This window comes from Eptesicus fuscus, chromosome 4, assembly GCF_027574615.1.
Source record: "Eptesicus fuscus isolate TK198812 chromosome 4, DD_ASM_mEF_20220401, whole genome shotgun sequence".
NCBI lineage: Eukaryota > Metazoa > Chordata > Mammalia > Chiroptera > Vespertilionidae > Eptesicus > Eptesicus fuscus.
The window spans coordinates 112998719-113026405 of NC_072476.1; the positions used below are offsets into that span (position 1 = coordinate 112998719).

General features: G+C 46.9%; 1 protein-coding gene and 1 long non-coding RNA gene across 6 annotated transcripts in view; one reads left to right on the forward strand and one right to left on the reverse strand.

The window, feature by feature from the left end:
• Nucleotides 1-927: 927 nt before the first annotated feature.
• On the reverse strand, nucleotides 928-8783 carry LOC114229235 (uncharacterized). 2 transcript variants are annotated; one of them, XR_008555730.1, is made up of 4 exons: nucleotides 8706-8783; nucleotides 5158-5383; nucleotides 4885-5076; nucleotides 928-1233 (listed from the first exon to the last, which is right to left on the reverse strand). It is a non-coding gene; the product is annotated as an uncharacterized LOC114229235 (long non-coding RNA). The 2 variants fall into 2 exon arrangements; XR_008555731.1 differs by lacking the exon at nucleotides 928-1233 and having other exon boundaries at nucleotides 4784-5076.
• Nucleotides 8784-10510: 1727 nt separating this feature from the next.
• The window catches only part of GPBP1 (GC-rich promoter binding protein 1), a 50758-nt gene continuing 33581 nt past the window's right edge, over nucleotides 10511-27687 (forward strand). The window contains exons 1-2 of one of the 4 annotated variants that reach the window (XM_054715372.1): nucleotides 10511-10730; nucleotides 11502-12483. The gene's annotated coding sequence lies outside the window, so the exon portion shown is untranslated. Of the gene's footprint in view, nucleotides 10731-11501; nucleotides 12484-27687 lie in introns of those variants that run through there. The other 3 variants (XM_054715371.1, XM_054715373.1, XM_054715374.1) reach the window with 3 other exon arrangements.

Below are 27687 nucleotides of genomic sequence, written 5' to 3' on the forward strand. Positions count from 1 at the left end.
TCTGCCTCGTGGGATCTGACTGTAAAATAAGGACTCGGCTTGCAGGCCGTGGCACTGTCTCTCCATCTGAGAGCAGTGTCCCACCTGGCCCCAGCTGTATTCTCCTGTCTGTCTTCTGTAATCCTTCACCGCCCCCCTCAGGCTCACCCCTGGCCGTGCTGGGCGCGGTTCAGTTACAAACGAGAGAAGAGCTCTGGGGTGGGAACACAGGTCTTAGTTTCGTCTCCCTCTGCAGGCTTCTGTACTTTTAACGTGTCTCAAAGTTAGAGGAGAGAAAATGCGGTACATGTTTATTGTTCCAAATCTGGAACATACAAAAGAGTAATCTTCCATAATTTTACAACCGAGCGGCAATTCCCTGAAAGTGTCAGTACCCATTTCCCAGTGATGGGGACTGGCCGATCTTCTCCAGGGTTTATGAAGGCTAAGGACCCCGCATCTGAAGCTCAGAAAACTATTTCATTTGAAAACAAGCGACATCAGCCTGGCCGGCGTGGCTCAGGGGTTGAGCATCAACCTATGAACTAGGAGGTTAGGGTTCACTTTGTGGTCAGGGCACATGCCCAGGTTGTGGGCTCCATCCCCTGTAGGGGGCGTGCAGGAGGCAGCTGATCTGTGATTCTCATCACTGATGTTTCTATCTCTCCCTTCCTCTCTGAAATAAAATAAAAAAAATATACTTTAAAAATACATGATTAATATCAATCTTTCTGATCTCCCCCGAAGTATTCTTATACCCTGGCTTGTCATTCTGCTATAAAAGAAGAGAACAGAACAGAAAGCAAGCGACATCAGGTTCCCAGATCAGTCAGGGGCCACCAAGGACATTGGCACAGAGGCACAGGGTACGATTTTAGGATAATCAGATCCTTAGAACACAAATGGTGATCATTTATGCAACATGTTTAATTCATCTAACATCTTCCAGAACTTGGCCATTTTAATGAACAGAGCCATTCACTTCAAAAAACTATGCACTCCCATAAAACAATTTTCCTTTTCCTTTGGGTCTGTAGGTAGCAGAATGCTTTTGGCAAATTTATTTCTTCGCCCAATTTATGGGCAATAAAGTTTCTACAGAAATTTCTGCCAGTTTCCTCTGACCCAGGTGCACCTCCTGGGTGAGTAACGTTGTACTCCTGGTTCTTACGCGATGGAGGGAGGGCGTGGCTATTCCCCAGGAGGCAGGGGTTTCAGATTCTGGGCTGGTCACGGGGCAGGCAGCAGAGGCACCTGGGAAAGAAGGGGCTCAGGAGTAAATGGAGCCTGCGGTCACCTCACGGGGAGAGCTGATCCATAAATTCCTAGCTGGCCAGGCCGTGGGGAGGCCACGCCTCGGGCAGTAGTGAAAGGCGACCTTTGCACTGGGCAGCCCCATCCCTTATTCCTGTGCCTGGAGGTTAGCACACCTTTGAGAGGCCTGTTTCTGAGACCCCTCGGGGCACGGCCACCCTACACAGAGCCATTATCTTGTTCCCTGCCCTCCTTGCCTTCTCCCACCTTCATGGAATCTTCTTTCTTCATGTTTTTATTGATCTCAGAGAGGAAGGGAGAGGGAGAGAAAAACATCTATGATGAGAGAGAATCATGGATCAGCTGCCTCCTGCATGCCCCACACTGGGGATGGAGCCTGCAACCCGGGCATGTGCCCTGACCGGGAATCGAACCCTGACCTCCTGGTTCATAGGTCGACGCTCAGCCACTGAGCCACGCGGGCCGGGCGGGCTCATGTAACCTTCTAAGGTCACTGTCCGGAGCATTTGCAATCCTGCCTTCCTGCATGTCCTCAGTTTGGCTCAAATACAAACACTCTACAGGCTGGAAAGGCGGCGGAGTGGTGGGTCTCCACGCGGTCTCAGCGGGGCTTCCTCCCTGACGGGCCAGCTGCTGCCGCTCTGGAAAGCTGTTTTGGCAAGTGATCGAGGCCAGAGGATGGAAGGACTGTGTCCGTCAGGGATCTCAGTGAGCTGGGCGCTGGGAGCCCCAGTGAGGGGGGTCAGAGGCCTGAAGGGAGGGTGAGGGCTGGGAGTCGGTGCTGAGGGGCGTGGGAGAAGCGGGCCCAGAAGTCAGAGATCCCCGAGTTAGGAGACTTGTCATCTGTGATTGGGCCGTCAGCACGGCTCTGGGCCTTTTACAGGAGAGTCCCCCACGCAGGGAGATGCTCCCCCGAAAGCCAGGTCCCCACGAAGGAAAGGCTGAGACCCAGGCGAGGCGGTGACGGTTCTGGGAGCTTTAGAGCATCCGAGAGTCCACCAGGGTTTGGCCTTCTCCGATAGTCGGATCATGAGATCTCCTCAATCATTAGCATTTCTGTGAGGCGGTTCCTCTCCCGAGCCGAGCCGGAATTCTCCTTCAGGGGGGAGTGGAGGGCGGGGTGGGCAGGAGCCAGAGCCGGAGGGAAAGGCGGGAGGGGGCGGGAGGTGACCCGACCTTCACAACCTTCGCCAAGGCCAGCCGATAGCTGATTTGCCCTGAGGGCATCTGGGAAGTGTGCGGGCGGGCGTTCTGATTGTTACAGAGAGCGCATTCAGTAAACTTACATTCAGCCAACCCACCTTCTTTCAAAGACGGACACTGAGTATTTCTGGCTTGGCTGTAACGGATGTTGAATTTGCTAGGAAAGCAAGAGCTGGTAAAGCCAAGGAGATCGGTGCTTTCCACCCGGCCCGCAGGGCTCAGTGGCTGAGTGTCGACCTAGGAACCGGGAGGTCACAGTCCCATTCCTGGTCAGGGCACAGGCCCGGGCTGTGGGCTCGATCCCCGTGTGGGGTGTGCAGGAGGCAGCTGGTCAATGATTCTTAACATTGCTGTTTCTCTCTCTCTCTCTCCTTCTCCCTTCCCCTCTGAAATCAATACAAATATATTTTAAACAAACAAACAAAAAGCCCAGGGTACTTCCCTTTGTGGGAAACTACTAAGAAACATGCAGAATGTTTAAAATTTTTAAATATATTTTTATTGATTTCAGAGAAGAAGGGAGGGAGAGAGAGAAACAACCATAAAGAGAGAGAATCATGGATTGGCTGCCTCCTGCACACCCTACGCTGGGTTTCGAGCCAGCAATCCGGACATGTGCCCTGACCAGGAAGCGAACCGTGACCTCCTGGTTCCTAGGTCTACACTCAACCACTGAGCCACGCCGGCCAGCGGTGAAGCATACAGGACTTTAGAAAACAACACGGTGGCAGCTCGCCCAGAGCTGCTCCAATCAGTGTCCACACGTGTTACCATCCGCCTTTGGGGCTTTGGCAGCCAATGACTCCAAACACTGAGGCGTGTTCAAAATGTTAACTGTATCTGAGCGCAAACTGGATTGGAGTCGGCAGCCTCTGATTCTGCCCCGAGAGGCGCTCTGGGGAGCTGGGACCGTGGACAGAGCGAGCGGGAGGAGGAGGTGACACGGATGGAAACAGCGGGCTGGTTGTTACAAGCCCCGTCCTCAGGGGACGGCAGGGCCACCCGCCCAGTGACCTCCCTGGTGCCGACCAGGGCAGTGCCGACCTCTGGCTTCAGAGTCCGTTTCTGAGGAGCCAACACGACCACCAGTCACGCCTTCATGTGGTGGCTCGAGGCTCAGCACCGCGCAGCCCTCCTGGGCCCATTGTCTGGTTCTGCGACGGGACAGACATCCGACCACGCCCTTAGGCGTTCCAGGGGCTGCGCAGGCACACGCTGGGCTGTGTGTTTATGACAAATCCCTTCCAGTTTGTTGTAGGAAGGGGCACCACAACATGTTATTGTTAAACGTGGGAGGAGGGCATGGATATGGAGGGCTAGGACCCGCCGGCCACAGGTAAGAGCTCTTCACGCTGTGATCCACGGACCCTTCAGAACATCACGGAAACCAGGGCAGCTCCCGGCTGCACGTGAGCGCACCTATTTGCCGGCGCACCTGTGTTTCGTGTATGCAAACGGGCTCATGGTCGGGGGACGTTTGGAAGAGGAGGTGGTGGAGGAGGGAGGGCGCATGAGCCGTTACAGAAATGCACGAGGCTTGGTAGCGTGCAAACAGAAAACACCCGCTCCCGTCCCAGATCTGTGCGTGGAATCCCTCTCTCTAGAATGGGTCTGTCTCAGGACAGCGTCCTGGGCGTGATCTGTCGCATCTTCAGTCACTTTCAGCTGCGATATCGGCCAGTCTGCCCCCTCACCTCTATCCCCGAGCTCAGCCACTGAAGCTTTCCCCTCCCTCACGTTCCATTCCTCCAGGTGTTAAGCCTGTGGTGGGAGGAGGGCGAGGTCAGTTTTTTCTCCATTTTGCTCCTCCCCAGGGGTTGTGAGGTTGCATCGCCCCCTGGTGTTGAATTCGGAGGGGGTGGGCGAGGAGGCCTGGCTGTGGGGCGGCGGGGACTTGTGGGGTTGTGACAGATAGGGGGCCCTCTGGAGCAGACAGAGGCCACAGGCTGGCCCCTTTCCAGAGGCTTCATAAACCGCCCCACCCTGAACAGGTCTAACTTTAGAAACCGTATTTGCAGGCTCTTACTGGCTTTTGTCCTGGCCACGTGTGACCCGCCCTCCACCCCTAGTTTTGACCGAGTCCCCCCCTGACCAGACTCTAGCCAGCCGCCTCGGAGCCCTTTCTCGGCCAGGCCTCGACCTTGGCCAATAAAGACGTGAACCAACACCGACAGCCGTTCCGACGTTCAAGGCCAGGATGGCCCAGTGCCGGCCTGAGGAAGCTCGGCATGGCCAGGAGAGCTGGCCGTTCCGGCCGCACCGCCCCCGCTCCGGGAGGTAGGAGTCCCACGGCGATAAGGGCAGTTACACACCAGCTGGGACTCCATGCACCAACCCCTCCGGATTCTTGTAATTTCTCATTTCCCGGACTCCCCGAGTCTCCGCTCCCTCCCCAGCCTGCATTCTCCCTTCGAAACGTCCGGTCACCTCGGCATGATGGGCGTCCAGTTGGGCCACCCAGGACGCTCCCCTGCTGGACAGCACCGCTGACCGACCGCAGTCTGTCCTTCCCGCTTCTGTCGGCCTTGTTTGCCTGGGGCAGCGTCCAGGTCCCCACGGACCCCCCTGTGCTGGAGCCACTACACCCCTCCAGGCGTCCTCCCGAGTGAGCCCAGCGGCCTGCATTGAGGACACATCTATTAGGGTCACTCGGGACCTGACCTTGGGCGGGGCCGTTCCCAACACAGTCCGCTCAGCTACCTGTGGTGCCGGGAAAGGCCGTGGCAGCCTGGAGACTGGGCCTGAGGCGGTGTCCTGTGTGCGCACACGTCCTTCATTGTCTCAGCATGGCCTCCGCACCCTCCGCCGTGTCTATGTGGTTGTCTGTCCACTGTGTCCTTTGCCCATTGCTGCAGTGATAGTGGATGTTGGACAGCCATTTCTCTTTCCTTCTTACCATCAAATCTTTACTGAAAAAATGTTTTTACTGATTTCAGAGAGAGAAAGGGAGAAAGAGAGATAGAAACATCAGTGATGGGAGAGAACTCAAATGTTATGTTAATCCTTAAAATGGGACAGAAACAAAATAGAGAACAGATTAAATAGGGGGAATTTTAGGACATATGGAATAAAAAATGGATATCAAGCTGTATATCCACTATGACACAGAAATATGCAAGGACTACGTGAAGGGACACATTAATATTTAAGGACCGTCGTTTCTGGGTGGTGGATTATAGGGAATTTTCACTTGCTTATGCTTTTCTGCGTCTGTGAAGCTTTCTCTACCAAGCACATACTACTTTTATGCTTAAAAAATTGAAATAACCAATTTATTGATCAAATTTATCATCAGATGTCATCATGATTAAAGACGACACACATCTTGTCAAAGTTAAAACGACACTCTATCACTTTTCACTTTTTTTAACGTAACATTTTTTCATTGAAAAGAAAATATTTTCTATCTTGTAGAGCGGGATTCTCCCTAAAACGTTTCTCTTCAGAATGTTGTTGCTGCCGCCCTCCCGTGCTTTGCTCACCCAGGTAGTGCTTATGGGGTACATGTGTGCCCAGCACGGTCCCAGGCACTGGGACACAGCAGGGGACGAGAGGGCATGGGCTCTCCCCTGTGAAACCCACTGAGGCGAGGGACCCATTAAAGAGATCAGCACAAAATTGTGAAACTTGCCAGAGAGGAAGAGGAGCATGCGCATATGTTTGATGATAGGAGAAAGGCTGTGTCCGTTTCTGACTTTCTCCTGAAGTAGGATACCAGAGCATCAGCTCGGGCCGTCTGTGACCCAGGAGGGCAAAAGCAGGGCCACAGTCCGGGTGGACAGAGAGTAGGAAAGAGCCTGTGCACCCGGCAGGCGCCCAGAGGCCGCCGGGCTGGGCTGGTGCTCGGGGACCGGAGCCAAGTGGGTTCTGGATGCTTCAGCCGCCCGTCCACCCTTTTACAGGCTGAGCTTTGGGTGAGGGGCAGTGTCCCAGGCCGGGATCTCACCATCTAGAAAGGGGAACAGCCCTGGCCGGTGTGGCTCCGTGGATAGAGCGTCGGCCTGCAGACCGAAGGGTCCTGGGTTCGATTTCGGTCAGGGCACATGCCCAGGCTGCAGGCTTGATTCCCCAGTAGGGGGCGTGCAGGAGGAGCCGATCAGTGATTCTCTCTCATCACTGATGTTTCTAACTTAAGCTCCCTCTCCCTTCCTCTCTGAAATTAATTAAAAAACACATATAGCCGAAACCGGTTTGTGGATAGAGCGTCGGCCTGCGGACACAAGGGTCCCAGGTTCGATTCCGGTCAAGGGCATGTACCTTGGTTGCGGGTACATCCCCGGTAGGGGGTGTGCAGGAGGCAGCTGATCGATGTTTCTCTCTCATCGATGTTTCTAACTCTCTATCCCTCTCCCTTCCTCTCTGTAAAAAAATCAATAAAATATATTTAAAACAAAAAAAAACACATATATACAGTATATAGAAAAGGGAACAGGAGGAACAAATAGCGATAAAAGTGAGTGCAGAGCCTTGTGAGAGTCCAGAGGAGTAAGTTCTGAGTTTTACTGGATGGTTGTTCACATGAGTGTTCTTTGAACAGGGTCTCTAGGGATAAGAATAAGAATTTTCAAAGTAGAGAGTGGGGAGGGGAAAGGCAATTTATAATGAAAGGGAATAATAATGGTGCAGAATGTTCAACAAGGGAAATTCTGAGAATACAGGTAGTGAGTGACTGAAACAATACTAAAGGTGGGAAGTCATGTATTTAATGAATCCTGGAGAGCCCTGGCCAGTTTGGCTTAGTGGATAGAGCGTTGGTCTGTGGCCTGAAGGTCCCAGGTTCAAGTCCGGTCAAGGGCAAGTACCTCCCTTTCGGGCTGGATTGTAGCCCTGGTCAGGACCCATGGGGGAGGCAACCAATTGATGTGTCTGTCTCACACTGATGTTTCTCTCTCTTTGTCTTTCCTCCTCCCTTCTGCTCTCTCCAAAAAGAAAATCAGTGGAAAAATATTCTCCAGTAAGGATTGACAAAATAATAATAATAATAAAAAAATAAATAAATACTGGAGAATTTACTCTGCCTAAAAGTGTACTAGTTGCTATGAATAGACATGAAGAAGACCTACTGGCTGTATTCAAAGACCTTTCAGTCCAATGATAGAGACAGATAAGAAAATTGGCAATTTCAATCTAGGGTGGTAAGTGCAGGGACAGTGATAAAGAACATCTTCGCAGGATAAGGGTAGAGGAAAGGCAAAGTGTGCTCTCACAGCCATCAGGAAGCTGGCTTATATAGACAGAAGTCCCCACTCCTGATCCCTGATTGGTCTGTCCTCATGATTGACCCAAAAGGCACTGTCCTGATTGGCCAGAATACAGCCATGTGATTAGTTGGAGCTGCGAAGTTTCCATTGGTTGGGGGAGGCTTCAGTCCTATTGGGAGAAGTAGAATCCTAGGAACTCCCTTTATAAGAACTCTGCAGGCAGGCAGGCAGTTTGTCTAGGCAAGTGGTCGGCAAACTCATTAGTCAACAGAGCGGCAAACCGGTTTGGGCTCACGAGCCACGGTTTGCCGACCACTGGTCTAGGCTTATCCTCTGCAGTTTGCATGAGCGGCCCCAGAGCAGAAATGGCTGCTAGATTCGGTTGTTTTTTTTAAAGTTTATATCTATATCTATATCTCTATAGAGTAAGGTGACCAGATTTTAACATTGGTAAAGCGGGACACCATTGACCAGGGGGTGGGGGTGGGGTGGGGGGGGTGTCTTTTTTATTTTTATATATTTTATTGATTTTTTACAGACAGGAAGAGAGAGGGATAGAGAGTTAGAAACATCGATGAGAGAGAAACATTGATCAGCTGCCTCCTGCACACCCCCCACCGGGGATGTGCCCGCAACCAATGTACATGCCCTTGACCGGAATCGAACCTGGGACCCTTGAGTCCGCAGGCCGATGCTCTATCCACTGAGCCAAACCGGTTTCGGGCCGGGGGAGGGGGGGTGTTCTTGATTAAAAATTTAGTCTATATTGTAATCGCTTTTGTTTTTTTTAATAAAAGGAAATTCACTTCTTAGATCATCATTGAATTTGCATCCTCTTTTCTTATTATGTTAAAAATCTAAAAAAATAATTTAAAATTATATTATAAATTATTATATACATATTGCTTAAAAACACAGTAAGTAGGTACATAATTATGTGAACATATTTTATTGTTAGTTTATAAATTAATTTGATTGTTATAAAGTAACTATATTTTAAAAATTATTTTAATCCTATATTTCTTTCTAAATAATAACAATACTAACTTGTATTATTTTTCCTCTGAATTTGCCGTAACGTAAGTTGTGTCACTTTCAAGGCCGGTGCTAGACTTTTTGCCGCCACTATAAAATATAAATAATACGAGTACTGTCTGCTAAATTCAAGAAAATTTATGTATTTATGAAATAAATAAATAAATAACCTAAATTATCTGAATAGCTGATTTTTAATGACATCACTTGTTTAACTAGCTTACTAGCACGCAGTACGATGTGTATCGTCTGAGAGACAGTTACAAAATGTTTTCGTCGTTGCCAATCCCAAAAAATGCCATTGTTCGTTAAGTCCAAACAATGGTGGTCGAATTCTAACAACTGATCAACAATGCGAGCTTTGATAAGCAGTTCTCCATAATCAGTTCTCAACAATTATTTGTTATTATTAAAGTTTAACATTATAAAATAAACAAAAATAATATAAAACTCATATCCTGGCTAAATAGCCACATGGCCGCCGAAAACCGTATATTCCCTTCCCGTTCTCCCGCCGTTCCTTAGCTTGTCGTGCATTCTTTCCAAAAATCGGGACTTTTTTAAAATGCCACGGGACGCGGGACCAATTGTTAAAAATCGGGACTGTCCCGCCAAAAGCGGGACGTCTGGTCACCTTACTATAGAGGCCCAGTGCATGAGAATTCGTGCACACGCGCGCGCGTGTGTGTGTGTGTGTGTGTGTGTGTGTGTGTCCCTCTCACAGTCCAGGAGCCCTCAGGGGATGTCCTCCTGAAGGCTTAGGCTGGCTCCCGCTGCACACCGGGCCTGAGCCGCAGTCTGGCTTGTGTCTGGGGGAGGCCACCGGTCCTATCAGGGAGGGCGCTGCCCCCATCACCCCACGCTGCTGCCTGCCCTGGGCCCTGGCAGCCACCCCGCTTTGTCCCGAAGGACATCCGGAAGGAAGGACATCCGGAAGGACGTCGGGCTGTCGGGTCTAATCAGCATACGGCCCTGTTGTTATTGTTGATATACACACATACATACTGGTTCTCTGGGCTTTCCCTCCCCCTCCCCCCGGGCGCCCCAGCGGCTCGCCGTCCCCCTGCGAGGCTAGCTTCTCAGGTGTCCCAGGGTTTTCCCTTACAGCGAAGCGCCCGCCACGACATTCACTTAAAGCCGCGTGGGCGGCTCGGCCCCCTCACCCCCCGGCCCACTGATCCCGGAGTCCGCGCCCAGCGCCCAGCAGCGTCCTGCGGCGGCAGCACCGGCTCCCGCGGCGAAGGGCGTGCGCATCGGCGCCGGGACGCCGGGCCAGCACCGCCCGCGCTTCCCGCGGGGAACCGCGCATCGCGAGTACGTGACCCGCGTCCGCCCGGCCCAGCGCTGGACCCAGCGGGAGGCGCGGCGTTCCGACACGGCGGGGTAGGCGCTGGGCGGCGCTGGGCGGCCCCGGGCGGGGCAAGGGCCCGCGGAGAGGATCGGGGGGCGGGGGGCGGGGAATCCCCTTCCACCGAACCTTCCCGATTGTTCCGGGCGCGCACGTCAGCAGCAGGGGGTAATCCCCGCTCCAGCTGCTGCTGACGTCACCGCGCGGAGCCCCGCCTCCCGCGCCAGCCTGGGGGCCTCCTCGCGGCCCCGCCCCCGCGTAGCCCCGCCCCCGGGCGTAGCCGCGCCCCGCCCCTCCCCCGCCGCCGGCGTAGAGGGCGGGGCGTCTCCGGCGGGGCGTGTGCGGCTGCGCGGGCCGGAAGGTTCCGAGGTGGAGGAGCTCCCCGTGCGGCCCCGCCCAGTCGGCTCCTGCGCTCGCGGCGCTGTCTCCACACCCGGCCTAGCTCCTGCTGGTCCGCGCCCCGCCTCCCTTCCCTTCCCCTCGGCCCTCCAGTTCCGTCCCGGCCTCGCCGCCGTCCCTTATCTCGCGAGACTTGTCCCAGAATATTGCGGACCGGGTCGGCGCCATTTTGGGACGGAGACTGGTTGTGGGGGAGGGAAAAGCGGCAAAAGGGGATTATTCAAAGTACCGAGAGCCTCGTCCCGGACCCAGCGCCCGCACCCCAGGCCGGGCACCTGCGGGGGCAGAAGGTAACGGGGGTCGGGGCCCGCGCCGGCGTCGGCGGGTGGCGAGTGGGCGTCGGGCCGGGGTCGGGGCGGCGTTGGCGGCGCGCGGTGCGAGGTGCCCGCGGACGGGGTGCGGGAGCGCGGAGTCGAGAGCGGGCCGGCGCGGGGCCTTGCGCGGCTGCGTGGGTCGGGCGGCGGGACGGCGGGGCCGGGCCGGGCCGGGCGCTCGGGGCGGGCCGGGGCCTCGGCCGCGGTTTCGGCCGCTCCCGCCCGGGTCTGAGCGGCCCTGCGTGGCGGGCGGGCGGGCGGGCGCGCCGGAAGGAGCTGTTTCCTGCGTCCCGGGAGCCGGAGCGCGCTCTGCCCCGCGGAGGCCGGCTCGGGCAGGGGTCGCTCCCGGCCCCCTCTCGGCCCTCGGCCCTGCAGCTCCGCGGGGCGGGTTGCCCGAGTGGCAGGGACGGCGGTGGCCCCGCACCTGTCCTCCTCCTCCCGCTGCCTGGGCGGGCCCCGCGGACGGTCCCCTGCGCTGGCGCTCCCCTCGGTGGTAACGCGCGCCGGGAAGTGTGGTTTCCTTACATAACCGCGCGACCCGCGCCCCTGCCCGTGGGCACCGACGCTGCCTTCCGCGCGCCCCCCGCCCCCACTGGGGAGCCCTTTCCCCCTCCGGCCCCGGCTCAGCCCCCTCCAGACCCGGGGCTCCCCGCCGAGGTGGCCCCGCTCTCCCGGGTGAATTTCCAGCTCCCCTTCAAACCTCGGTGTAATGCAAGTTTGTTTGTTTTTTTTACTCAACTTTTACAGGTGATCGAAATTACTCAGGTATGAGGATCCTCTTCTAGGGTTTGTGTCCAAGGCCCCGGACAGTTCAAGTGGCCATTTTGGAATTACAGTGCTTTTGGATGATTTTGCCCCAGAAGTTTACTGAAATTGGCGAGAATCATCTCTGAAGCGAATTGATAGCGAACAGCCCCGCACGCTGCTTAAACGGAAACCCGGCGTTCGTCAGTATTTTGGTTCAAACGGATTATATAACCGGTTAAAGTGTTCCAGCTGCTGCTTTGTGTTTTGTGTGTGTTTGTGTTTTTTTGGGGGGGGCCTTCCCCACCCCTGTGGTGTTTTCAGCCGAAACTGTAAGATACGCTTGATTTGCGCATTGGGTAGTTTCGGAAGTTTCCAATTACTGTTTAAATATTGCTGAAGTTCCATGGCAGTTTATGTTCACCCTTACTAAAACTTTTAGGAATTTCTGACCTCAGCCCTTTTCATGTCACAATGGGACAGCTTCTCTAAATGAAGACACTGAAAGAGAACAGTTTTTTTCCTTTTATCTTTTATTTACGTGGAAATTTAAGATGTTGCGGTTTCCCAGCAGCATGGCAGTGTTGAGATAGCTGCGTCTCTGTTAATGCTGCTCAGGAATGCTCTTCAGATGTGAAATTTTCTTTTTGTTTTTGCTTTTTGGGCCATAAATTGGATATTTCATCTCGAGTGGATAAGTACAACACTGACAAGTACATGGAATAATAAAGAAGACTTTGTAATCTTAAATCCAAGGAACTTGGCTAATTCTGGAGATAGCCATATGAAAACTTTAAAACTGAAGTATGGGTAGCTGACTTGAAGTAACTCTATGTCAAATAGTCATAGGTTAAGTATCTTCAAAGAACTTGGATTTTATTTCAGAGGATACAAAATAAAAAAACAAACTGGAAAACACAAAGATAACAGAGAAAAACCCAGCACCTTCTTGTGCAGTCCTGTTGGAATTTGTAAGTACTATATGGTGAGCATGTCAAATGGACATTTGTAAAATGTAATAAGGGTCAATTTATCCTTTGTTATTCTTGGAACCTTTCAGTTTCTCCCAATAATACTGCTCTGGACAATCTGAAAACAACTATTAATTTTAAATGCAGAAAGAGTTAAGGTTTAAGACTATTTCAGATCAAACAGTTCAAATTTTAATTTTTTGTGCTCCTAAAGTAAGAAGGTACATATGGTTATTATTCACCTTAGGCTTTATGGATTTCTAGATTGGTAGGAAAAAACCCCCCAAAATTATTCATGTTTAAAACCTTATAGGGCTTGGTTTTTAATATTATATTTCATGAAGTAGCTTGTTTTAAGGCATAAGTTTTAACATTTAAATCTATCATAGAAATTTAGTTTTTTAAACTTGTGGAAGTCGTTTTATTTCAAATGATTTCTTAAGATCTTAGCTCCGCCCTAGCTGGTTTGGCTCAGTGGACAGAGCAGTCGGCCTGTGGACTGAAGGGTCCAGGGTTCGATTCTGGTCAGGGGCATATGCTCGGGTTGCGGGCTCCATCCCCAGTTGGGGGCCTGCAGGAGGCAGCCGATCAATGATTTTCATCGTTGATGTTTCTCTCCCTCCTTCTCTGAAATCAGTAAAAATATATTTAAAAAAGTGAATATTAATTGCCATACTAGAATTTTTTGTGTGAGTGAATTACCTTTTATTTTTAAAAATTGATTGACTGGCTCTAACCAGTTTGGCTCAGTGGCTAGAGCGTCGGCCTTCGGACTCAAGGGTCCCAGGTTCGATTCTGGTCAAGGGCATGTACCTTGGTTGTGGGCACATCCCCAGTAGGGGGTGTGCAGGAGGCAGCTGATAGATGTTTCTCTCTCATCACTGTTTCTAACTCTCTCTCCCTCTCTCTCCTCTCTGTAAAAAATCAATAAAATATATTAAAAAATTGATTGATTTTTTAGGGGGAGAGAGACAGATAAACATCGGATTTGTTGTTTTACTTATAATAATGCATTCATTGCTTGGGTCTTGTATGTGCCTGAACCCTGTTTGAACCTGAAACCTTGGTGTATCAGAATGAAGCTCTTTCCAACTGAGCTACCTGGCTAGGGCGTGAAGTATTTTTTAATATTCTACGGGATTGAATGGTGGTTTTTTTGTTTGTTTTTAATTCAATATATTTTCATTGATTTCAGAGAGGGAGAGGGAGAGAGAAACATCAATGAGAGAGAATCATTGATTAGCTGCCTCCTGCACAGCCCCTTGTGCCCTGACCAGGAATGGAACTGTGACCTCCTGGTTCACAGTTGAATGCTCAGCCGAGCCTTACTTGATTGTTTTGATAAATATTTTCTTGGCATTGAAATATATAGTATTAGTAGTTATTGGAACAGTGACTGGGCTCCTGCTTATCCATAACCCCCGTAAGTACCTCTTTTTCTCCTATCTCGTCTCCCATTTTTTCCTCTTGTGCCTAAACTATAGGTCTAAAAATAACTATCACAATGGCTAACATTTATAGATAGTGATTGTGTCATGTTTTGCATTGTACTTTACATGGTATATCTTTTAAAAAATATATATTTTATTGATATTTTTACAGACAGGAAGGGAGAGGGATAGTTAGAAACATCCATCAGCTGCCTCCTGCACACTCCCTACTGGGTGTGTGCCCGCAACCAAGGTGCATGCTCTTGACCAGAATCGAACCTGGGACCCTTGAGTCCGAAGGCCGACGCTCTAGCCACTGAACCAAACCGGTTAGGGCTACATGGTATATCTTAATTCTAACCATAATCGTATGAGAAAAGTATTGTTACGGTGGCATAGGTGAGAAAACCAAGATTTAGGGAGACTGAGATGGGGGCAGAGTTAACTTGGTTAGGGCCAAGGATAGATTGGCATCGTGACCAAATCTCCAAGCCCCATGCTTATACTAGTGATCATTGTACCATACTTAACACTGCTTTGTGGATTTTACTTTATTAGCTCAATTGTATTTGCGAATTATCCTGATATTTTTGTTTTTCTTTTCATATGCTGCTTCTTTGTAGTTCATTTTGATTGCTATTTGGAGACAAGCTAAAAGATAGAAGAGAAACTGTTGTTGGTTTTGCTGTTGTTAGTAATAACTTGGGTTAGCAAAGTATTAAAATGTGTCAGGTTATATTAAGATCTCACGCACCCTTGACTCTTTGCCCAGGTGTGGAGCTAAATGCATGTTAACTTGGTTTTCCTTTTTCTCTGGTTTTGAATTGAGATTACTACATGGATTTTTGTGTCTATAGGTGTTGACACTTTAGAATTGAGAAAGGGAGGACTAGTAGGAAAATAAGACTGATGGGAAATAATAAGGAAAGAACAGGAGTGAACAGAAAGAAGAAAATAAAATTTAGAGAGTTACAGGAGAAGGGAATAAAGACGAAAATCTCTAATCTGAAAGTAAAATTAGCAAGTGAGGATAGAACCTAAACCCAGGCCAAATTATCTAATTGTATTAGATGCAACCACCTTTTCTGTTTAATTTTTGATGAAAATGTTTAGGTGACAAGTTAGATCCAGGTAAGGGCAGTGATGTAGAAAGTGAGGAATGTCTGGGATTTAGAAAGGTTTTTGGTTTAGGATTTGTAATATTTAGAAAAGGGCCCATGTGACCTTGTATATTCACGTAACCTCTTTTGGCCTTAGTTCTTAATAAAACTGATTTTGTTAATTATGGACTGTAATATAGATGTAAAGTTTTCTATATTTTAAGATTCTGCTTAATACATTTTACATGTCAAATCAGTATTTATCATAGTCTCTGAAATTACTTTTTCTCATTTATTTTTAAAAATATTTTTACTTTGTTGCATTTATTTTTAAACATTTTTACTGATTTCAGAGAGGAAGGGAGAGGGAGAGAGATAGAAACATCAATGATGAGAAAGAATCACTGATCAGCTGCCTCTTGCACGCCCCCTACTGGGGATCGAGCCTGCAACCCAGGCATGTGCCCTTGACTGGAATCGAACCCGGGACCTTTCGGTCCGCAGGCTGACGCTCTATCCACTGAGACAAACTGGCTAGGGCTCTTGTTGATTTTAATTGCCTGACCTGCAATACTTATTCGGGCCTGCCTCCACATTTCCAGTTTCATTTGTTATTCTAGCTTGGTCCTTGTCCAAGGAAATCACCTGTTAACTCACCTTTTTGCCTATAGTTCCATTCTCTTGTCCACATAGTCTCTCCTGTGGCCAGAGAACCTATCTAAAGTATAGCTTTTGGTTTTGTTATTTTAGCAGCCCTTAGGGTTGTGCATTTGGCATGCTTAGGGAGTGTAGGTTGGAAAGAGATGTATTCCCTGCCTCTTCTAACCTCCCAATGTTTTGTGTGTCAGGAATTTCTAACATGAATTCTTTTTGGCTGCGTGAGGGGTGTGGAAGACAGTATAGTTAGAGAATTCTCTGAAATGGATAATTTTAGGGGTGCTTATGTATTTTCCTGGGGATCAGGTCCATAATTTTCAGTAGAACCCTCACGAGAAACAAAAGTTAGAATTACTGATAAACCTTCAGTGGTTGGATCTCTCTCTCTCTCTCTTTTTTTTTAAGTTTTATCTGCTTGCTTTTTTCCTTTTTGTCAGTTGTCCCACCTATCAGTTATAAGCTTTTGCTCTGTATCCCTTCAAGTAATTGTTTGTTTCTGCATCTTTTTAGCAAGAACAAGAGTTTTAACCTCCTACTTAAATAGGTTGTTTCCTTTGAGAGACAGAACTTGTAAATAGATTTTTAAAAATTCTAAAAATGAAAAATCTTCAGGAAGTTATCTTTTACACTTGCATCCTAGTTAAATTAGTTTGCTTTTCAGTGGACATAAATATATATCCTCTTAATGAGTGAGTTTTTAAAGAATAGTGTTTTTTCAGCATTGTTTCTGTAGGTGAGAAATTTGGGAGTTTAGCTGAGTGGTTCTGGTTCCCTCCAGGTCTTTCATAAAATCTTAAGACATTGACCAGGGCTGCAGCCAATGAAGGCTTGACGGGCTGGAGGGTCTCCTTCCAAGTGGTGGTCTCATTGGCTGGCAGGTTGATGCTGGCTGTTGTCTGAAGGACTTAGTTCTTTACCCTGTGTGGATGTCTCCATCCAGCTGCTTGAGTTTATTTCTATAAAAATATTTATTTATTTCAGAGAGTAAGGGAGAGGGAGAGAGAGATAGGAACATCAATGATGAGAGAGAAGCATGGATCGGCTGCCTCCTGCATGCCTCACACTGGGGATTCAGCCCTCAACCCGGGCATGTGCTCTGACCTGGATTCGAACCGTGACCTCCTGGTCATAGGTCGATGCTCAACCACTGAGCCACGCTGGCCTGGCCAGCTGCTTGAGTTTCTTTGCAGCATGGCAGCTGTGCCTCCCAGAGCAAGTGACTTGAGAAAGGGGATAGGTGAGGTGTGGTGCCCTTTATAACCTACCTATTCGTAGAAGTCACATTCTTTTCTTTAGAAGCAGATCATTAAATCTAGGCTGCATCCAGGGGAGTGGAGTTAGACACCGTCTTTTTTCAGAGTTATTTGTGACATATTAAAAATCACAGTAGGAGGTAATCCTTCACACCCCATAATTGTCAACATAACTAGCTAAAGTTTTCACCCCACAAATAGGAAGTTGAACTATTATAAATTTAGAGAAGAAAGTGTGTTCTAAATTTAAATGAATTTAGAAGGTTTAAATCCTTCTACCTTTCTAACCAATGTATGAGATGGAGGGATTTCCCACCCCCTTCACACTAATCTCCCAAACAGTGTATGAGGGGCAATAAACATAAAATTGACCATTTTGTGGTACTTTTGAGCATACAGTTCAGTGGCATCTAGTACATTACAATGTTGTACAGCCATTACCACCGTCCATCTCCAGAACTGCATCTAATTAAGCATTAACTTGCAATTTTTTCTCTCTTCCCAGCCCCTGGCAATTACCATTCTACTTTGTATTTCTATGAATTTGATTACTAGGTACCTCATTGTGCACTATTTGTTCTTTCGTGACTGGCTTATTTCACTCAGCATCATGTCCTCGAGGTTCATGCATGTCGTAGCAGGTGTCAGAATCAGAATTTTCTTTTTAAGACAGGATAATTTAATGTGTGTATATACCACATTTTGTTTATCCTTTCATCTGTTGATGGACACTTGGGTTGCTTACAGTGCTGCTGTGGACATTGATGTTCATATATCTGTTTGAATCCCTGCTTTTAATTCTTTTGGTTATATACCCAGAAGTAAATTTGCTGGATCGTATGGTAATTCTATGTAATTCTTTCAGGAACTTTGTTTTTCATAGGGGCTGCACCATTTTTTACTTCCATCAGCTGTCTACAAGGGTTCCAATTTCTTTACATTCTTTCCAACACCAGCTAGGGCATTGTGGTTTTGATTTGCATTTCCCTAATGATTAGTAATGTCTTTTCATGTGCTTAGGCAATTTGTATACCTTCTTTGGAGAAAAGTTTACTCAAGTCCTTCGGCCATTTTTAAATCAGATTGTTTTTGTTGTTGAGTTGTAGGAGTTTTTTGTGTTCTGGATATCAAGACCTATAATAATGAGCAGATCTCTATAATATTTATCAGTGCTTACCATGTTCCAGGCAGTGTTCTAAGTCTCTTAAGTATATTAACTAATTTAAGCCTCATACACACTGTGTGTGGGAAGGTCCTATTGTCCTCATGTTACAGATGAGAAAATGAAGTCAGGAGATTTTAAGTTACTTCCCATATAACCAGTAAGTGATATTTCTGGATGTATACATTCTGTATCCACAGTCTAGACTCCTTACCATTATGGTTCATAGCTACAGTTTTTAAGGTGGTGATTGGAGGGAAGTACAATACTATTCTGTTTCAGGAACTTAGAAAATATTCTTAGCAACTACATTTTGTTTTCCTTATGATGATAGTTGTAACTTGCTTCGAATACACCCTTTGAATGGGTTTGATCTCAGAAGTATTTTCTTTTTGGCACAACTAATATTTGTATAGTATCTCAGTTTTTCCCAATTACCTTGTGAAATAAATGCTATTTAATGGTTTTAAGAAACTTAGTCTGAGATTAAATAATTTACTCAAGGTCCTCAGTAAGTGAGGGAGCCAGAGTTTGAATTGTGTTATCTGTGTTCTGTCAGAGTTAACTTCCTAGTGGTGTAAGTCGAGGAGCAGTGCTGTACAGTACAGCTGTGAGATAATGGACGTGTCTGTCTACACCGTTCCTTGTGGGAACTGGCCAGTAACGAGCATTTGAAATGTGGCTAGTGCAGATAAGGACCTGAATTTTAAGTTTTATTTAATTTCAGTTAAATTTAAATAACAAATATGGCTACTAGCTGCCATAATGGACAGCACAACTTTCAATCAATGATACAGAATTTAATTTTAACCATTCTAGTTAGTGGGTGTACAGTTTGAATTTGCATTGTAGTTTGAATTTGTATTTCTCTAATGATGATGTTGAGCACCTATCTTTTTACGTGCTTTGATGAGGTGTTTGTTTACATCTTTTGCCCATTCAAAAATTCACTTGTCTGAGTTGGAAGAATTCTTTTTTTGGAAAGAACTCTTTATATACTACTTGGGTATTGTATCATACAAATCTTTTGCAAATAATTTCTCCCAGTCTGTGGTTTGTCTTCATTTTCTTAACTGTGTTTAAGAGTAGACATTTTTAATTCTGAGGTAAAATCGGTTAATTTTTGTTTCAAGGTTTGTGCTTTATTGTGTCCTAGGAAATCTTTGCCTAACTCAAGATCACAGGAGTTTCTCCTGCTTCCTTTTAGGAATTTTATTGTTTAGCTCACATTTATATGTCTGTTGTCTTTTTTGCGTGTGATATGAGGAAAGGGTTGAGAGGTTATTTATTTATTTATTTTTAATATAGATGTCCAGTCGTCCCAGTTCTGTTTGTTTCCCATTGAATCACTTTGAAATAACCTCTATTAAAAATCAGTTGACCATATGTGTGGACTCTTCATTGGTATATATGTATTATGTCATTTCTATTGAGTAGCAGTTGATAAATAGAAATTATAACATTTGATTTATTTCTTTATTTTAAGACATGATTGACATATTTTTGTTTTCTAAAATCTGCTATAGGAAATTTGGATTACTAGTAAAAGGGGAAATTGTTTTTTATGGGCATGTGAAGAAAGACCTGTTGCAAAAGAATGCCATTTTGAATTCATAGAGCAATCTGCTTTCAAGTGGTTTGAAATGTTACTATTACCTAATTTGTACCTGAGCATAATGGGAAACAAGTGACAGTATTTCTGTGTTGGAAATGAGGAAGTAGGGTCCAAAGTATCAACTTACTTACTGTGAAACATGATTCAGCGATGGATGTAGGATTCTTCTCTCTCGAGCTGGTCTGTGTTAGTGAGGGTCATTGCCTCAGCAGATGTTTAAGTGCCTGCTGTGCTGTACTTTCATTGGTGTTGGGCTTTTAGTAGCAAACAAGGCAAACCTAAGATTCCTAAATTCATGTAGTTTGTCTGTTCTGAAGTTCTGTGAATATGAAGTAAATAGAGTCCTTGATTCTGAATTGTGGAGCATGGAAGGGCTTATTTACTAAAGCTGGAGGAGACTAAACTTGGGGCAATTACGGTAACATCAGGTGAATGATGAAATCAGAGTTTCATGGATGACTAGCTATGCTGAAAACGACTTGAAAAATGGGATTCACCTGATAAGATGGCTTAAGGACTATTGCAATGCAAGCTTAGTTGCCTTAGTTTTTTCCTATAATTCAACTGGTAGTTTCAGATTTTTCACATGAATTACTCTTTGGTCTCTCCTCCACTAATATGAGTTCCTTTTATAGGAACTTGGAAACAGAGAAAAGGGAGTGAAAATGTTTTCACCTTACTCCTTTAAATTATCCTTCAAAGGACTGAATTTAATGAGTACAAGAGTCTATTTGGGGACAAAGTTAGCAAGATTAGTGGAGAGCCAGTTGTGACTGCAGTGGTAGCTCAAACTACTTGTCTTTTACCTGCCTAGGAAGAGATTGAGATTGTACTTTGTGTAGTTTGAGATAGTTGTAATACTAATTCTTACTCAGAACTTAGAGAAATGCTTCAGTACCTGATATTAAAGCTAGTATTTTAAGATCAGAAAGGTCTCTACCTAATGTATCCTGGGTTATTTATAGTGTATGTATGTGTGTGTGTGTGTATAGTGCTTAAGAATTTCAGCTGCTGGATCACGGGTCCGGGTGAGGCTGCGCGCACCTGGGTCCGGGTGAGGCCACGCGCCCCTGGATCCAGGTGAAGCTGGATCCCGGGTCCGGGTGAGGCTGCGCGCACCTGGGTCCAGGTGAGGCCATGCACCCCCTGGGTCCGGGTGAGGCCACGTGCCCCTGAGTCCGGGTGAAGACGTGCCCCTGGGTCCGGCCGAGACCAAACCAGAGGGAGTCGGACATGCATTACCACCATTTGTCCACCATCCAGAGCTGAGGGGTCAGTGCCGACATGTACACATAAGGAACTGGTGGACATTGAAATTGGGTCTCAAAAGAACTGTTGGTCCAGAAAGAAACTCACTACAGACTGATTCATCTGCCTGTCAGCATAACTATTATTGCTCGTCTCACATTCAGTTCTTATAAGTATATCTCTAGTGACACATGATCTCGCTCATCTAGGGGAAATGATGAACAACATAGACTGATGAACAAGAACAGAACCAGAAACAAGGAGGCATCGATCGGACTATCGGGCCTCAGAGGGAGGATAGGGGAGGGTGGGGGGAGGGGGGAGAGATCAACCAAAGGACTTGTGTGCATGCATATGAGCCTAACCAATGGCTAAGTTCAACAGGGGGTTGGGGCATCCGTGGGGAGGGGTGTGGGATGGGAATGGGGGATGAGGACAAATATGTGACACCTTAATCAATAAGGAAATTAAAAAAAAAAAAAGAATTTCAGCTGCCACTGATGGGTACTGTGACCTTTAGGAACTTTAAAATGTGCCATATATATGTATAATATATGTATTTGTATATATCTATGTATCTACATATACTGAATAAACCTGTTTTTCTTGTTTTGAAGAAAAGATAATAACCTCCTGGGATGCAGTGAGGACTGAATGAGATAAAACTTATAAAGCCCTAAGCAAATTGCCTAGCAAGGGTGTGTGTGTGTGTGTGTGTGTGTGTGTGTGTGTGAGATGTGTATGTATGTATTCAGTATGTCTTTTTAGCTATTGCCTTAGCATGTAGTCTATCCTAGAAAATGTTCCATGTTCACTTGAAAAGAATGTATATTCAGCTTCTTTGGGATGAAATGCTCTGAAAATATCAATTAAATCCATCTTCTCCAGTGTGCCATTTAAAGACACTCCTTGTTGATTTTCAGTCTGGAAAATCTATCCATTGATGTCAGTGTGGTGTTAAAATCATCTTTTTATGACTATTTCTTATCTCTCCCTTTATGCTCATCAGTATTTGCTTTGTATCCTTATTTGCTCCTTTGTTGGTGGCATAAATGTTTATGAGGTTTATATCATCTTGTTGGATTGACCCATTTATTATTATGAAGTGTCCGTATTATAGCCTTTGTTTTAAAATCCATTTTGTCTGATAAAAGTTTTTTCCTATGTTATTTGTGTTTCTGTGTCATGTCTAAAAAATCCACTGCCAAGTTCAAGGTCATGATGCTTTCTTTAACTCTGTTTTTTTTTCGGATGGTTTTATAGTTTTAGCTTTTCCAGTTGTCTTTGATCCATTATTGCATTTATTTCTGTATATGGTGTCACTTGGAGTCTCAGTACCATTTGTTGAAAAGACTGTTCTTTCCCCCATTGAATCATCTTCAGTATTTTGAAAACTCATTTGGCCATATGTGTATAAGTTTATTTCTGGACTCTCAGTTCTATTCCACTGGTTTATATATCTGTCCTTATGTCAGTAGTACACTGCTTTGATCATGGTAGCTTTGTAGTAACTTTCGATATAGGGAACTGTGAGTCCTGCAATTCTACTTTTTCAATATATATTTTAAAAAATATTTGGGGTCCCTTGCAGTTCCAAATGAATTTGAGAATGACTTTTCTGTTTCTGCAGAAAAGGTTGGTGGAATTTTAATAGAGATTATGTTGAATCTGTGTATCACTTTGGATAATACTGATATCTTAACAATATTAAGTTTCCCAATTCTTGAATGTGGGATGTCTTTATATTTATTTGGTCTTTTAAATTTATCTTCAGTAGTGTTTTGTAGTTTTTAGTGAACAAGTTTTATACCTTTTTGATTAAATTTATTTCTAGATATTTTATTCTTTTGCATGTTATTTTGAGTACAATTGAATTGTTTAAATTTTCCTTTTGGATTGTCATGTGTACACTTGAGTTTTCTGAGTTATCTGTCATCCTGCAACATGGCTGAATTTATTAGCTCTAGTGGTTTTTTTCTTTTCCCCCCACGGATTCTTTATAATTTTCTATGTGTAAGATCATGTCATTCCCCTAAACCAGTCAGACTGTCTGTCCCAGGCTGGTTTAATATGCTGGGCAGCATTTCCATCAGCGGTTGGGTCTCAGCATGGCAGTAATGGTGGAAGTGCTGGTTGCCAGAGTTGCCTGGACTTTAGGGTTCTTAAAATGGATCACAGTTCCCAGGTCTGTGAATATTACTCACCTGCTCAATACCAGAGATAGTGTTTACCCCTAACGTCTAAGGAGAACTGAAGTTTTTCATCACCTGCTGTAGCTGCTCTGTGAGCCACCTTCTTTTTGTGGGTGGTTTCTTTCCTACCAGTGTGCACCCGTGTGTGCAGGTGGGCTCATGGCATTTATCTTGTTGGAGAGGAAAGGGGCCAAGCAGTAAGTGCACACATGGGGTGCAGGGGGGCATCCAGAGGGGAATCGTTCTGTGTTTATCTTGCTCGCGGTTTGGTTAGCTTCTTGGATACGTATATTTGTCTGTTTAACTACCTTGGGAAGTGTTTAGCCATCATTTCCTTAGATAACTCTTTCTGCCCTTTTCTCCTCTTTCTCCTGGAACTTCTGTGTGTGTGCTGTCCCACAGATCTTTTCAGCTCTGTTGAGTTTTTTGTTTTCTTCCTGCTCCTTAGACATTATAATTTTAAGCAACCTCTCTTCAAGTTCTCTGATTCTTCTGCCTCACGTCTGCTATTGAAACTGTCCAGTGAAATTTTCATTTCAGTTATTGTTGTCTTTGACTCCAGAATTTTTCTTTGGTTCTTTTCTATAATTCCTGTGTCTTTATTGCTGCTCTATTTATTGAGACATTGTTCTGGTTTTCTTCAGCTCTTTGTATTTCAGACAGTTGAGGGCTGTGTTTCATCAGGGACAGTTTCTGCCAATTCTTTTTGCCTGTGAATTGGCCATGCTTATTTCTTTGCATGATTTTTTTTTTTTTTGTAGAAAATTGAACATTTTGAATATTGTAATCTGTAGACTCTGGGAATGAAATACTCTCCCTCTACCCCTAATCCTCAGGGTTGCTTGCTGTGGGTTGTAGTTACTTGTTCATTCAGTTACTTTTCTAAATTATTTTTGTAAAGCCTGTATCCTTTCTAAAAAATTGTGTTTTTTTTTTAATTTTTAGAGAGAGAGAAAGAGAGAAACATTGATGTGAGAGAGAAAAATTGATCAGTTGCCTTCCTTGGGTGCCTTGACTGGGGACAAACCTGCAGCCTGGGTATGTGCCCTGACCAGGAATCAAACCTGCCACCTTTTGGTGTGCAGGACAACATTCCAGCAAACCGAGCCAGACTGGCCAGGGCAAAGACTGTATTCTTTGGCTTGGGTAACCTCTGACTCATAGCTTGTGGTTACCTAGTGGTTTCTTGTTGTTGTTGTTGTTTTTAAAAAATAAATTTCTGTTGATTTTAGAGAGAGAGGAAGGGAGAGGGAGAGAAACAACAATGGGAGAGAAACATGGATCTTTGCCTTCTGCACGTCCCCTACTGGGTATTGAGCACACAACCCTGGCATGTACTCGGCCTGGGAATTGAACTGTTGACCTCTTGGTGCATGGGACAACGCTCAGAGCCACACCAGCCAGGGCTGTTTTGTTTTGTTAACAAGGATATTTTAATGAAAAAATTTAAATAAATTAATGCAAAAAATAAAAGTTTAAGTACACCAGGATTAGCATATTATCTTGTGTAGTGTGCACATCCTCACAGCTGAGACAGGTTGCAGCCTTTTTTTTTTTTTTTTAACCTTTTCATTGAATTTATTGGGGTGACATAGGTTAATATAATTATACTAAAGGCCCAGTGCACGAAATCATGCACAGGTGGGGGGGGTCCCTCTGCCTGGCTGGTGATCAGCGGATCAGGGCCATCTTGCCCAGACGCAATCGGGCTGGTGGCTGGGGAAGGACCATGGGAGGGCTCCAGGGCGTGTCCGGCCCCTGTCACCCAGTCCCGATCGGCTGGACCCCAGCAGCAAGCTAACCTACCGTCGGAGCATCTGCCCCCTGGGTCAGTGCACGTCATAGCGACCAGTCAGTCGACCTCTGGGTCAGACACTTAGCATATTAGGATTTCGTATACAGATTGTAACTCATGGTGCAGAATGCTCGCCACGCACTTTCCCTCCAGCCTCTGTCTTGGAGACCTCACGTTCTTACAAGGCTCTGCTCACCCTCTTCAGCTGCCACAGGAAGTAAATAGCATCCTGTGCATGGAAACCCTTTGCAGGCTCCATGGGTGTGTCTTTACTTCTCTGCAGTTCTGATTACCCGACATAAGGAGAGACACCCTCGTTATCAGGTAACACCGTTGTGGTAAGACCCCTGCTCAACCTACTGCAGTGGTTTTAAATAGGCCATGGGTCGCCCTAGATGGTTTGGCTCAGTGGATAGAGCCACGGCCTGCGGACTGAAGGGTCCTGGGTTCGATTTCGGTCAAGGGCACATTCCTGGGTTGTGGGCTCAATCCCCAGTAGGGGGCGTGCGGGAGGCAGCCGATCGAATCTCTCATCATTGATGTTTCTATCTCTCCCTCTGCCTTCCTCTCTGAAATCAAAAATATATTAACAAAAATAAAAGTAAATAGGCCATGAATCAAACGTCGCTGATCTCCATCTATTCAGTCCCCTCACACCCTCTTTTGTCTTTGCACCCCCCCCCCCCCCCCCCACACACACACACACTGCTGGAGTCTGTAAAATGGGGTCAGGACGCTTCTGCATGGCCCTCCTTTCCCGCCCATCTCTGTCCCCAGTCCTGTGGGGTCTCTCCCTCCCTCTCCTCCATCTAACTTGGTGAGCCCTGCTCTGCCCCCTCCTCCTGCAACCTCTTATCTGCAGCCTCCCCCTTTCTTCTCCAGGGGCGGAGATCCCCAGAGGCATTGTGGCCGGGGCTGTGCTGGCCTTGCAGGCCGAGCAGAGCTGTGTAGGGTAGCCCAGGCGGGGCCTCAGGAGAGCTGGGGTGACGGGTCATGGGGAGGAGGAGGGAGAGACATGGAGCCTGTCCCATGGGAGAGGCACCGGGCTCCTCGGCTGCCCCCACCCAGCAGCTTTTCTAGGCCCCTGCGCAGCTGTCACCCTCCGCTCCTTGCTACCTCCTGCTTCCTTTCAAGTTCTGGACTTGGTTTCTCCGACTCAGCCCCGCCCCCCTCTCTGCTCGAGGCCACCCTCTGGCCTTGGGCAGGCACGCCTGGCACGCTCCTCCCCCTCCCCCCCCCGTAATGGTGCTACCCACTCTCCTGGAGTAGTTAGTGAAACCTAAATAAAAAGAAGTAGCTCTGAAGATTATAAATCGCACACTGAGAACGCCACAGGCTGCAGAGGGCTGCGCAGTCCCCCCGCTCTCGGATCACGCATAGCAGCCTCCTGAGCCACCCAGTCCCTCCTGGCTCCCGCCCCGGGCTACCTCCGCCGGGGCTCTTACCTCACACCTCACTTTCCAGTCCAACCCACCAGCACCTGCAGCAAGCTAACCTATTGGAGCATCTGCTCCCTGGTGGCCAGTGCATGTCATAGCGACTGGTCGAGTGGTTGAACTTCTGGTGGAAACCCGATTGAGAGGACAATTTGCATATTAGGCTTTTGTTATATAGGGTAGCTTTCAGGTGTACAGTTCTATAATACTTCATCTGTGTGTTGTATTTTGTACTCCCCACCCCAAGTCAGGTCTCCACCATTATCATCTATCCCCCTTACACCCTCAGGTTGCAGCCTTCAATAAAACTTTCATAGAGGTTCAGTGGTTTACAGAAAGTAACTCCAATGCCGTACACTAGCATTTTATTTCAGCTGTCCATGGAATGACTACTCTAAAGTTCTTTGAGTAAGAGCCATCTTTACAGTGTTCAGTTTGAGTTCTAGTGCAGATACCTTTTTGGAGCCAAAAATGAATAAAGTGAAAGAAAAAATAGCTCTCCCAGTCTTTTTGCCTGTTGGGTCTTCGTTGGGGACATTTCTTTAATGTTTAGCCACTTTATAACTCTGTCTTAGCCTTCACTTCCTGTTTTTGCTGAGCCTAAAAGATCAGCCGGAGAGGTGAAAACTGTGGGTTTTCAGTTTTTTCCCCTATGCATGTATCTTGTTCTGTGCATTTGTGTGGTTTCCTAAGTTCCCTGGTATAAGGCATTTCTTGGCAATGAAATAATTTCCCAAGAAATACTCTCTTACCCTTTCCTCCCAGGCTTTGGGTATGCTAATATATATACTAGAGGCCCGGTGCACGAAATTTGTGCACGGGTAGGGTCCATAGGCCTGGCTGGCGATCAGGGCCAATTGGGGCCTGCTGGCTGGGGCTTGCCTTTGTTCTGCGCCGCCCCCTGGTGGTCAGCGCACATCATAGCGAGCGATTGAACTCACAGTCAAACTCCCAAGGGGACACTTTGCATAAAAGGCTAATATGCAAAGTGTCTGACTGTCAGACCGGTCTCTATGACATGCACTGATCAACAGGGGGCAGATGCTTAATGCAGGAGCTGACAAGCTGCGGTGACCTGGCAACGGCAGTACTCGGGTGACGCACCCCAAAACCAGAGAGGAGGGAGCCAGATTCCTCGCGGGGCTGCGCAATTCCACCTTCGGCATGGGTTATGTGTTGCTGGGGCACTGTCAGTCCTGAATCTGGTTTACTGCACACTTGCGTTTGCATTCCACACCCTGTACAACAGCAACTTGGCAGAGTGCCCTCTCGTACTCCGGGACTCCTGGGGGAATGTCGGAGATCCAGTTTTGGCCCAGTACCTGCAGGC